Source organism: Nelumbo nucifera, chromosome 6, assembly GCF_055504915.1.
Source record: "Nelumbo nucifera cultivar China Antique chromosome 6, China Antique-T2T, whole genome shotgun sequence".
Taxonomy (NCBI): Eukaryota; Viridiplantae; Streptophyta; class Magnoliopsida; order Proteales; family Nelumbonaceae; genus Nelumbo; species Nelumbo nucifera.
The window spans coordinates 50,517,479-50,531,049 of record NC_142654.1 but is presented as its reverse complement, the minus strand read 5'-3'; positions in this window follow the sequence as shown (position 1 = coordinate 50,531,049).

The window sequence follows — 13,571 nt, the reverse complement described above, 5'->3', positions numbered from 1 at the left end:
CCCAAGGCACATGCAGTGTAGGATTAATTGAATCTTTGAACCGGACCAGATTTCTAGTATTAACCTAGACCATGGAGATTAATGGGCAAAACTAGAAAGTTACACCTAACCCCAAGACTCGATTATGATACTGCACTAGGTGTCGGATTGGGCTATCTTTGATGTACCAATCAGTGAGATCCTTAGCGGGGGCCAAAACCTGGGTATGTTTGTTAGACAGTTTTGTATGCCCTTAGCTTCAATCAGAATGATGTACTTTATGAGTTTATTGTAAATGAATAAAAGTGCATATTTGATTCATGTTCCCTTGGTATGTTTCTATGTAATACCCTTAAACTGGACACTTAATGAGACTCGTGTTAGTTTAGAATGTTCACAGCCAGTGGGTCGGTCTGGGGAGACCTATCCTGACAAGGCTGACACTGTGGTGCCACCAAGTCGGTTGGGGTGGCCTGTCTCAGCTGCTAGAGTGAGACCCTAGGCACATACAGTGTAGGATTAATTGAATCTATGAACTGGACCAAATTTCTAGTATTGCCTTGGACCTTGGAGATTGATGGGAAAAACTGGAAAGTTACACCCGACCCCTAGACTCGATTATGATACTGCACTAAGTGTTGGATCGGGCTGTCTTTGATGTACCAATCAGTGAGATCCTTAGCGGGGGTCAAAACTTGGGTATGTTGGGACAGTCCGAGAATTCATTTGAGTGGGTGATCATAGTGATAGGATCAGCCCCTTTGTCGGACAAAGGTAATGATCGGGGATGCACTCTCACTGATGGAAACCAAGACTGCTGGCAGCCGATTTCAACCGTTGAGATTTGTTTTGCAAAATATATTTTTTATGAGAAATAAAAGTATATACATTATGATTTCTAAAATGTTTGCAAGAAGGTTTTAATTCCCGGGATCCATATAAGTGGAGAGTGCAACACTGTTCCTTGCAGCCGAGGGAGAGGTCCTCTCTTGTCGGGCAGTGTGTGATCATTATAGGCTAAGAGGTTAAGTGTAAGACCATTGAGGATAATACCTGATGGGCTAATCTTGCATCTGCCCGCAGTCCCTGGGTGTTACAAGGTGGCTTGGCCCAGGGACCACTTAGGGTAAGTGTTGGGCCCATAGAGCCCATTCGATGGGTTTCAGGGGGTGCACTGTCTTTAACAGTGTATTCGGCTAGGCTTTGTAACAAAGGCTGGGCCGAACCCATGTGGCTGATGTGTAGATCAATGCTTGGGTCCCACGCCATACAAGGAAGCCCAACTGGGCAGCAGTTAGGAAGGTTAAGTGAGCACATAAGCTTAATGGGCCTAAAGCCCATTTCGAACTGGGCTATTTATTTAGTTAATTAAAGGGGCGAATTCTGAGATGGAGTAGCAGATAGGATAGGGTCTTAATCCTATCCACTCAGAGAGTTCAGATCTAAATATGATTCAGATCTAGAAACCTCCTAATGAGATTAGGAGAAAGCTAATTTAATCTGCAGATAAGATAAGGGTTTATCCCTATCACCTAAAGAGAAGTCTTATCCAAATATGATTTGGATAAGCTGCTCCTAATTGGATTAGGAGCTGATCTTTTAGGTTAACAAAAGAAGGAGGGGGCGGCAGCCTTAAGGATACAGATCATCAGATTTTCTTTAGTGCTGAAATCAAGAAGACAGAATTCTGCACCCTGCGAATGCTCTCTTGCCGCCTCCCTGTTCTTGCTGCCCTGTTTGCCAGTTCGATCTCCAGTTGTGGGAGAAGTCAAGATTGGATCTTGACATCAGCTCTTTAAGAAAGGATTGAAAGGAAGTTGTGCTCACGTACCATCCTGCTAATTCTAGCGAAGGACAGAGTTCTTGGAGAAGAACACTGCTGATTCTGCTCCATCCTGCACTGCGCCATCTTTAGTGGGAGCAGTTTTTGGATCCTTCCTTGGGCGTGATCACCTTCGTTAGGAGATACTACTTCTCCGTATCAGGTATAATTCTCTCTTGCTCCTTTTGGTTTAGATCTGATTCAGTTTAAGGTTCAAGAATGATCCTTGAAAATATGATTTTCTAAATAGGGAATGCGATTCCCAATTGAAGGGAGAGAAAAAATTTTTGAAATTCGCCCCTTATTCCGCAATCTTTGGGCATCCATGGGATGGATCTCTCATCCCTTCAATGTTGGGACAGTTTGAGAATTCATTTAAGTGGGTGATCATAGTGACAGGATCAGCCCCTTTGTCGGACAAAGCAAATGATCGGGGATGCACTCTCTCTGACGGAAACCAAGACTGCCGGCAGCCGATTTCAATCATTGAGATTTGTTTTTGCAAAATATATTTTATATGAGATATAAAAGTATATATATATATTACAGTTTCTAATTGTTTTCAAAAGGATTTAATTCCCGGGATCCATATAAGCAGAGAGTGCAACACTGTTCCTTGTAGCCGAGGGAGAGGTCCTCTCTTGTCGGGCAGTGTTTGATCATTATGGGCTGAGAGGTTAAGTGTAAGGCCACTGAAGGTAATGCCTGATGGGCTAATCTTGCATCTGCCCACAGTCCTTGGGTTTTTATAAGGTGGCTTGGCCCAGGGACCACTTAATGTAAGTGTTGGGCCCAATAGAGGCCCATGTGATGGGTTTCAGGGGGTGCACTATCCACAACAGTGTATTCGGCCATGCCTTGTAACAAAGGCTGGGTCGAACACATGTGGCTGATGTGTAGATCAATGCTTGCATCCTACGCCATACAAAGAAGCCCAACTGGGCAGTAGTTTGGAAGCAGTTTTGAGCACATAGACTTATTGAGCCTGAAGCCCATTTCGAACTGGCCTAATTTGATTAGTTAAATAGATGGGGCGGATCTGGGATTAAATCAGCAGATAGGATAGAGTCCTACCCTATCCACTCAAAGAGATCAGATCTGAATTCAGATCTGAAAACCTCCTAATAAGATCAGGAGAAGGCTGATCTAATCTACAGATAAGATAAGGGTCTTATCCTTATAACTTAAAGAGAGTCCAAATTCAGATAATGATCTGAATTAGGAAACACCTGATAGGATCAGGAGCTGATCTCTTTAAGCCTATAAAAGCAGGAGGGGGCGAACCATTAAAAGCATCCCAGAAATTCCAGAGATATCAGATCTCGAATTACAGAGAGAAGAATACACAGTGTGACTGCGCCTTCTCCCTGTGATCTCCTCCTGCTGCTGCCATACTGCTAGTTCATTCTCCAACCTTGTAGGAGTGGTCAAGATTGGATCTTGACATCAGTCTTTGCTGAAAGGCTAATAGGAAGTTGTGCTCACTGCCTCCATTGGATTCTTGCTGAAGAATTCGGTTCGTGGGACAGACCCTTCTGATTCTGCTCCTCCATCCACTGTGTCATCTTCAGTGGGAGCAGTTTTTGGTGATCTTCTTTGGGCGTGAACACCTCCATTGAGAGATATTATTTCTCTGTATTAGGTATATCCCTCTCCTACTGTTTCGCTTCAAATCTGGTCCGGTTTATGGTTCAAGATTGATCCTTGAAAAATATGATTTTTCTAAAAATAGGGAATACAATTCCCAGTAGGATGGAGAGAAATTTTTGAAATTCGCCCATTCTATTCCGCAAGATTCGGGCGTCCATACGATGGATATCTCATCCCTTCAGTGGTATCAGAGCCATGGTTCAAGTCTTGAGCCAAACAAACCAGATCTGAAACTTGCGCAAATATGCAGAAGGTATTCTACCCGATTTGCGCAGTTTAAAGTTTCTCTGGGAAATTTGTTCCCAGTTAATGGGCGAATGATCTGAAATTAATTTTCATAAATCTGGAATTTATTTAGAATTGTTCTTTATTATTTTCTTGATTTATGGGCTATTCGTACAACTGGAGATCGAAATCTTGATTGGCGCAGTGAACCTGCGATTTGTAGTTTCTATTCATTCATTCTAGCCTATAAATAATTTTTTTTTATTTTCTAGACTGAATGTATAGGATTCGATCTGATGTAATATTAATAGAAAATTAGGATTTCTATTTTTTTTTATTTTGGATCAAAGCTAGCGGTGCAAGAAGGAGATTTCGCAGATGGAAAAATCACTATCTATGATTTGCAATTTGAGAAACTGCAAACTGGGATCTAACCTCTGTTTTGCAGGATGGAATGTAAGAATAGCCCTATCTGATTGATTCTTGTTTGATCTTTTATCAGTAATTAATTTCAGATTAATTCTTGAATTAAATCTTTAATTAAAGATCAAACCCTAGACCCATTCGAACTAGATTGGTCCAAACTGGTTGGACCGAATCTAGGGTTCGATCAAGGCTGAATGATAGCCCTATTTTCCCACTAATGGAGCTGAGGATTGATAATTAATTAAATGTTTAATTCGTCCCAACTTGTAAAGACCCAGTTTTAAGTTGTTAAAACTACTAAAAGCCCACTTCGCGGATAAAGCTATATGGGTCGAACTGATCAACCCTAATTCAGCCCATATACCTAGATAATATTAATGGTTAATATTATGGATTAAAAATGGGCTTCAAATGGGCTTTACAGATATTTAATTGATTGGATCAATTTATCCTTGCATGTGATGTATGGATGTGTGATGTGCTTCGAGCATGGACCATAAGAATTTGGTCCATGCAGTTTTGATAGTGGCTCTTGCGCACACCATGGCTGAATGCACATCATTGCCATGGTGTCCCTTTTGGTCATTGGATGACCTCCCTCAGTGGTGGGCCCCACACCTCTTGGAGAGGATACGTGCAGAACCCTAGCCGATTTGGGCCCATCGAAATTTGGCTTTATGAAAGTCAGTGGGAGCCACTTTTGGTTTGACCTAGATCAAACTAGGGCGTAATTACTATTCCCTCCAGTTAATATGAGTGCATGTGATAGGGAGATTCATATGATGAACTCTCTAAAGGCCTTCCATCATTAGCATGAGGATGGGTCCTTCAGTAATGAGGAAACACACCAGAAAATGGGCTATCCATTTGCTGTTGGGCTTGTCTAAGTGTTTCATAAGATGATAGGGGTGTCATAGACCGATGTGGGAGGGGCTTCACCAGAAAATGGGAACTCTCTCACGATACCTTGGCATTCACGAATATGATGGGTAAGCACTCACTGGACAGAATGGTTTACCTGAAAATGGCTCTGAACCTTGTCTGATAGAGACCAAAGGGAAAGCTCTTTTGATGAGTGATATGATCTTTCACAAAAAGGTGGTGGGGTTATGCAGCTGAAATAGTTGGCTCCATGCACCCTATGTGATTTCCCACATTTCCAGAGAAAACTTGTAGTCTCCGTCACTGAGATGGGTGGGAAATCTCAGAGACGAATAAATGGGAATGGAACGTAAATTAAAAGCCATATCTATGTAATGAACATGTATCAAATTAGGTTGTGGACTGATGTTTGCTCTTTTATCAGAAAATGGCAAACGGACAATTTGCAAAGCTTCTTGATGACAACGAGCTGAAGGGCCCGAACTATGTCGACTGGTATAGAAACCTTATGCTGGTCTTAACCTCTGAGAAACTGGATAAGGTAGCCAAGAATGGGAGGAGAAAAACTCCCTTGCCCACTACTATATCATTGCCTCCTTGGATAATCCAATACAGAGGCAGTTCGATCAGATCGAACTTTCCAAGGACATATTGGACAGTCTCAAGACAATGTACAAAGAGCAGAATCGTTCTACTTGGCAGAAGGTCTTGAAATAGTTCATGACCGTGCAGATGTCCAAGGGCCAACAAGTTCACGACCATTGTCGTCAGATGATGGGTTACATCAACGAACTGGAGGCTCTTGGATCGAGGCTGGATCTGGCAACACAAATCGATGCTATTCTCAACTCTTTGCCTCCATCCTTCAATCCATTCATCATGAATTACAATATGAACAAGCTGAACGTCAGCTTGCAGGAACTCAGCAATATGTTGTAGAGGGCTGAAGAATTGATTAAGAAGGATGAGCCCATTCCCATGCGTGTTGAAGCTGGAAAATCGGGCAAGAAAAGGAGGGCAAAGAGAAAGCCCCAGAACAAGGCTGCCAAACCCAAGAAGCAGAGGAAGGACAAGGTATCAGATGCCTGTCACTTTTGCAGGAAACTGGCCATTGGAAAAGGAACAGTCCTGCCTACCTAGAATCCAAGAAAGGTAATTTCAAATCTTGTGTTATAGAAACCAATTTATTGGTAGCTTTTGCGTCCTGGTGTATTGACTCCGGGGCTTCAACTCATGCGTGTAACTCACTGTAGGGGTTCAAGGTAAGCAGAAGGCTAAGTAAGGGAGAAGTTACACTCTACTTTGGGACTTCTGCAAGTGTTGCAGCCGTGGCCATAGGAACCGTGGATTTAATTTTTAGAGAAGGAACAATTGTACTCAAAGATTGCCTTTATGTACAAAATTTAAGAAGAAATTTGATTTCTATCTCAAAAATGTGTGCGGATGGTAATTCTGTCTTCTTTAGTAATACGATTACTATTAAAAGAAACAACAGATTCATCGCATACAAGGAACTAGGAGAACGGTCTCTAGGTTCTACATCCTTCTCTAGAAACTAACATAACCGAAACTATGTCAGCTGAAATCCCCAAGAAAAGAGTACGTGATATAGTTAATCCCACGTGCTTGTGGCATTACCGACTTGGCCATATCGGTGTCACAAGGTTGGTAAAGGATGGTCCTTTGGATTTTCAAACTGTAGAAGATCTTCCCACTTGTGAGCCTTGCCTACAAGGTAAGATGACGAAATAACCATTTAACGGTAACCTTGAAAGATGTACAGGCACACTTGACCTTATACATAGTGATGTATGTGGTCCCCTGAGTGTTAGGAAACACAATCAACACGTTTATTTCATCACCTTTACCAATGATTTCTCATGATATGGTTACGTGTACCTAATGAGACATAAGTCTGAATCCTTTGAAAAGTTCAAAGAGTTCAGACAAGAGGTCCAGAAACTAGGGAGATTTATCCTGCCAAGGCTGATACTAGGGTGCCACCAAGTGTTGGGATGGCCTGTCTCGGCCGCCTGGGTAAGACCCAAGGCACATGCAGTATGGGATTACTCGAATCTTTGAACCAGACCAGATTTCCAGTATTGCCCTGGACCTTGGAGACAGATGGGCAAAACTGGAAAGTTACACTTGACCCCTAGACTCGATTATGATACTTCACTAGGTGTCGGATCAGACTGTCTTTCATATGCCAATCAATGAGATCCTTGGTAGGGATCAAAACCTAGGTATGTTGGGACAGTCTGAGAATTCATCTGAGTGGGTGATCATAGTGACAGGATCAGCCCCTTTGTCGGACAAAGGTAATGATCGGGAATGCACTCTCTCTGATGGAAACCAAACTGCCGATAGTTGATTTCAATCGTTGAAATTTTGTTTTGCTAAATTAATATATATATATATATGTACAGTTTCAAAATGTTTGCAAATGGTTTTAATTCCCGGGATCCATGTGAATAGAGAGTGCGGCACTGTTCCCTGCAGCCGAGGGAGAGGTCCTCTCTTGTCGGGCAGTGCTAGATCATTAAGGGCTGAGAGGTTAAGTGTAAGACCATTTAGGATAATACCTGATGGGCTAATCTTGCACCTGCCCACAGTCCCTGGGTTTTTATAAGATGGCTTGGCCCAGGGACCACTTAATGTAAGTGTTGGGCCCATAGGGTCCATGTGATGGGCTCAGGGGTTCACTGAGCTTTTCAGTGAATTCGGCTGGGCCTTGTAATAAAGGCTGGGCCAAACCCATGTGGCTGGTGTGTAGATCAATGCTTGGGTCCCACGCCATACAAAGAAGCCCAACTGGGCAGCAGATTGAAAACTAGTTAAACACTGAACACTTAATGGGCCAAAAGCCCATTTCGAGCTGGGCTGATATGATCACCCATCTATGGGTCGAATCTGAGATTAATGTTAGTAAAAGGATTGGGCCTTTAACCTTATCCACTCCAGGAGACCAAATTCAAATTAGATTTGAATCTGGTAACCTCCTGATAAAATCAGGTGTAAGCTAACTTAATCTGTAGATAGGATTAAGATAATCCCCTATCCAAATACTGATTTGGATTGGGATAACTTCTAATTAGGAGGTTTCTTAATCAAGAAGAAAGGAGGAGAAACCAAAAAAGAGAAATATATCAGATTTTGAACCTAGGGTGTGAGCAGGCAAGAAAACTCCCTGCGAATTGAGATTAGATCTCATACAGACTGCAGAGAGAAGAGAAGCAGTTCAGCCATCTTCGTCCCAGGAGTTCTCCTCCAGTCGCCGCCATTCCCTCTTGCAAGATTTGATCTTTGAAGCAATAGGAAGTCAAGAAATCAGTTCTTGACATCAGTCTTGCAAGAAAGATTGAAAAAGATTCGGTGTTCAGAGTTTCTAGAGGGTTCTTGCGAAGGATCCAGTGTGTAGGACGCACCCTGCTGGTTCCGTTCCACCCACAGCTGTGTCATTTTCAGCAGGATCGGTTCATGGTGTCTTCTTTGGGCATGAACACCAACTTTGGGAGATACTGTTTCTCTAGATCAGGTATAATCCTGCCTTTTTCTTTTTGGTTCAGATCTAGTTTGATTATGGTTCAAGTAGAATCCTTGAATATTGTATTAGAGCCACAGGTTTGAATCTTGAACCAAAAGAAAATCAGATCTGAACTTGCGCAGATGGACAGAAGATGTTCTTCCAAGATTTGCGCAGATTGTTTTCTTTATTTCAAGAAACTGTTTCTTGTTAAGGGCGATTGATCTGAAATTAATTTTTGTTAAATCCAAAATTTATTTAGAACTGTTCTTCATTTATTTTGATTTAATGGATTGTTTGAACCTGGAGATCGCAGTGCAGATTGGGCGCAGATGGTTTGCGCACTCTTTTTTCCCTTTTTATTCATTTATTTTATTCAATTCGGTCTGTAAATATTTTTTTTTTTATTTTTCTAGACTGAATGTATAGGATTTGATCAAGAATGTAATAAATTAATAGAAATAGGATTTCTGTTTTTTATTGAAGAAGAAGGAAGAAGAAGGCGGCGCTGGAGATTTGCAGATGGAGAAATTGCTTTCTCCGATTTGTAGTTTGTGAAACTGCAACCCTAGTGATTAACCTCTATTTTGCAGATGGTGCGAACAGTCCATAGTTGATTTGTGATTACTTAAAATCAAAATTATTAATTTCAGATCCTTCTTGAATTAATTCTTGAATTGAAAATTAGTTTCAGACCTTTTCGGACCAGATTGGACCAAAACTGTTTGGACCAAATCTTAGGTTTGAAGGGGGCTGTTTTTCAGTCCATTCTTCTCACACTTGCTGTTCCAAATCTGATGTTCAATTATAGGGGTTAATTCGGCTCACCTGTAAAGCCTAGTTTTAAAAGGTTAAAACTGCAAAAGCCCACTCTTGTGAGAAAAGCTGTATGGGCCGAACTGCTAACTGCAATTCAGCCCATACACCTAGTAGACATTAATTGTTAATGTTATGGATTTCAAATGGGCTGTTTAATGGGCTTTACAACAGTTAATTGATTGGATCAATTTTTCCTTTACATGTGATGTTTGGATGTTTGATGTGCTGCGACCATGTGCCATAAGCACTTGGCCCATGAAGACTCGTTAGTGGCTCATGCGCGCACCATGGCTGAATGCACATCATTGCCATTGTGTCCGTTAAGGTTATTGGATAACCCCTCCTTACTTGGTGGGCCTCACAACCCTGAAAAGGGAAGTGTACGGAACCCCTAGCCGATTAAGGCCCACCAGAAATCTGATTTTATGAAAGTCAGAAGTTTGAGTGAAGGCGAAGTGACACTATTCTTGGGAACGACTGCAAGTGTTGCAGCTGCGGCAATAGGAACCGTAGAATTAGTATTTAGAGAATGAGTGCTTGTACTTAAAGATTGTCTTTATGTACAGAACTTGAGAAGAAATTTAATTTCTGTTTCTAAGTTGTGTGCTGATGGATATACTGTTTATTTTAGTAATATGATTACTGTTAAACGGAATAACAAATTCATCGCATACGGGGAACTGGAGAATGGTCTCTATGTTCTACATCCTTCTCTGGAAACTAACTTAACCGAAACTACGTCAGTCAAAAATCCCAAGAAAAGGAATCGTGATACAGTAAATTCCACGTGCCTTTGGCATTACCGACTTGGCCATATCGGTGTTGACCGAATCACATGGCTGGTAAAGGATGGTCCTTTGGATTTTCTAATCATAGAAAATCTTCCCACTTGTGAACCTTGCCTACAAGGTAAGATGACTAAGCGGCCATTTGACGGTAAGCCTAAAAGATCTGCAGGCACACTTGACCTAATACATACTGATGTATGTGGTCCCCTGAGTGTTAGGACACGAAATCAACACCTGTATTTCATCACCTTTACAGATGATTTTTCACGATATGGTTACGTGTACCTAATGAGACATAAGTCTGAATCCTTTGAAAAGTTCAAAGAGTTCAGACAGGAAGTCGAGAAACAGTTAGGGAGAGAAATTAAGGCCGTTCGATCAAATCGAGGTGGCGAGTATCTCTCTGACGAATTCAGGGACTACTTAAAGGTCAACGGAATAGTGTCACAATTAGCTGCTCCTGCCACACCTCAACTCAACGGTGTTTCAGAGAGGAGGAATAGGACCTTGTTCGACATGGTCCGGTCACTTCTTGTACACTTAGAATTGCCTACATCCTTTTGGGGATATGCATTAGAGACTGCTATCTATGTACTGAATCGGGTTCCCACCAAATCAGTTCTGAAAACTCCATATGAACTATGGACCGGAAGGAAGCCAAGTGTAAGACACTTGAAGATTTGGGGTTGTCCTGCACACGTTAAAAGAACAAGTGCGGACAAGTTGGAATCCAAACCCAGTCATTGCCTATTTAAAGGCTATCCAAAAGATTCAGTGGGTTATCTATTCTATGACCCAAGTGAGTAGAAAGTGTTCTGCAGTCGAAACGCCCAATTCTTAGAAACCGAATACATCCTGGACACCCATCGTCAGGAAATAGTTCTTGATGAGGAGAGCTCAGGAGTAGTGGGAGATGTCCCACAGGTTCCAGGTAGTGACCAACCTAGAAGATCCACTCGGGTATCCAGGCCACCAGTCCGATATGGTTATGACCAGGATAGTTACCTGGTGGAAGCCTTGACTAGTGAGGACGATCCCTTAACATACGCGGAGGCTATGTTAGACATAGATTCCCAGAAGTGGGTGGAGGCCATGAGAGCTGCGATGGACTCGATGGAGACCAATGGAGTCTGGACTCTAGTAGATCCGCCCTCTGGGGTAAAAGCAATTGGTTGCAAATGGATCTACAAGAGGAAGAAGGGCCCCGATGGCAGGATTGAGACCTACAAAGCTCGTTTGGTGGCGAAAGGGTATACTCAGAAAGAAGGCATCGATTATGAGGAAACCTTTTCGCCCGTGGCCATGCTTAAATCCATTAGGATCCTGCTAGCTGTAACAGCGTACCATGACTACGAGATTTGGCACATGGATGTCAAAACCATGTTCCTGAATGGAGATCTTAGTGAAGATATCTACATGCAGCAGCCGCAAGGCTTCATTGCTGCTAGTCAGGAACACATGGTATGTAAACTCAATAGATCCATATATGGACTTAAGTAGGCTTCTAGGAGTTGGAACATCCGTTTTGATTCTGCCGTCAAAACGTTTGACTTTGAGCAGAATCCGGATGAGCCCTGTGTTTACAGAAAGTCCAGTGGGGATAAGATCACCTTTTTGGTGTTGTACGTGGACGAAATCCTACTCATTGGCAATAATGTAGGAATGTTGACTTCGGTCAAGGTATGACTATCACAGCAGTTCTCCATGATAGATCTTGGAGAAGCTTCATATATACTGGGTCTTCGACTCTATAGAGATAGATCAAAGCAGATAATTGGGTTATCCCAGGCTGCTTATATTGACAAAATTGTCAAAAGATACGGCATGGAGAACTCCAAGGAAGGAAACGTTCCTTTCAGGCACGGAGTCACTCTCTCCAAGAAGATGTCTCTCAAGACTTCTGAGGAGATTGAGAGCATGAGAAATGTTCCCTATGCCTCAGCCGTAGGGAGCATCGTGTATGCCATGCTGTGCACTCGCCCGGACATTGCTCAGGCGGTGAGTGTGGTAAGCAGATTCCAAGCCAACCCAGGGCAGGAGCATTGGACTGCTGTGGAGAACATACTTAAATACCATCGAATGACAAAAGAGTTTTGTCTGGTATTCGTTGGTAGTTTAGTACAAGTTCTAGGGTATACCGATGCCGATTTATAGTCGGATCCAGATGATAGAAAGTCTACATCTAGGTATGTTTTCATGATAGGATCGTGTGCTGTTTGCTGGAAAAGCAGCAAATAGGGGTTTACTGCAGATTCCATAACCGAGGCCGAGTACATTGCCACAAGTGAAGCTACCAAGGAAGCCGTGTGGATGAAGAAATTCATACACGAATTGGGAGCGATTCCATCCAGTACATCACCCATTCCGTTGTTGTACGACAACAATGGAGCGATCGCCCAAGCTAAAGAGCCTCAGGCCCACTCGAAGTCAAAGCACATCGAGAGGAAGTACCATGTACTGCGGAAGATCGTTGGTAGAGGGGATGTCCTAATTCAGAAGGTAGCATCAACGGATAATGGGGCAGACCCATTGACTAAGCCACTGACACAGAAGGTGTTTGAGAAACACATGGAAAGTATGGGACTCTGGCTTGTACCAGATTGGACCTAAGTGCAAGTGAGAGCTGCTAGATAGTCTTGTATGCCCTTAGCTTCAATCCGATTTGATATACTTTTGACATTTAGTGTAAATAAATAATGTGCATGTTTGATTTGTGTTGTTTGGTTTAATCCTGTGTAAGACCCAAAAACTGGACACTTATAGAGACTTGTGTTAGTTTTAAATGTTCACAGCCATTGGATATGTCTGGGGAGATTTATCCTGCCAAGGCTGATACTGGTGTGCCACCAAGTGTTGGGATGGCCTATCTCGGCCACCAGGGTAAGACCCAAGGCACATGCAGTATGGAATTACTCGAATCCTTGAACCTGACCAGATTTCCAGTATTGCCCTGGACCTTGGAGACAGGTGGGCAAAACTGGAAAGTTACACCTGACCCCTAGACTCGATTATGACACTTCACTAGGTGTCAGATTAGGCTGTCTTTGATATGCCAATCAGTGAGATCCTTGGTGGGGATCAAAACCTGGGTATGTTGGGACAGTCTGAGAATTCATTTGAGTGGGTGATCATAGTGACAGGATCAGCCCCTTTCTCGGACAAAGGTAATGATCGGGAATGCACTCTCTCTAATGGAAACCAAACTGCCGGCAGTTGATTTCAGTCATTGAAATTTTGTTTTGCAAAATTAATATATATATATATATATATGTACAGTTTCAAAATGTTTGCAAATGGTTTTATTTCCCGGGATCCATGTGAGTAGAGAGTGCGGCACTGTTCCCTGCAGCCGAGGGAGAGGTCCTCTCTTGTCGGGCAGTGCTAGATCATTAAGGGCTGAGAGGTTAAGTGTAAGACCATTTAGGATAATACCTGATGGGCTAATCTTGCACCT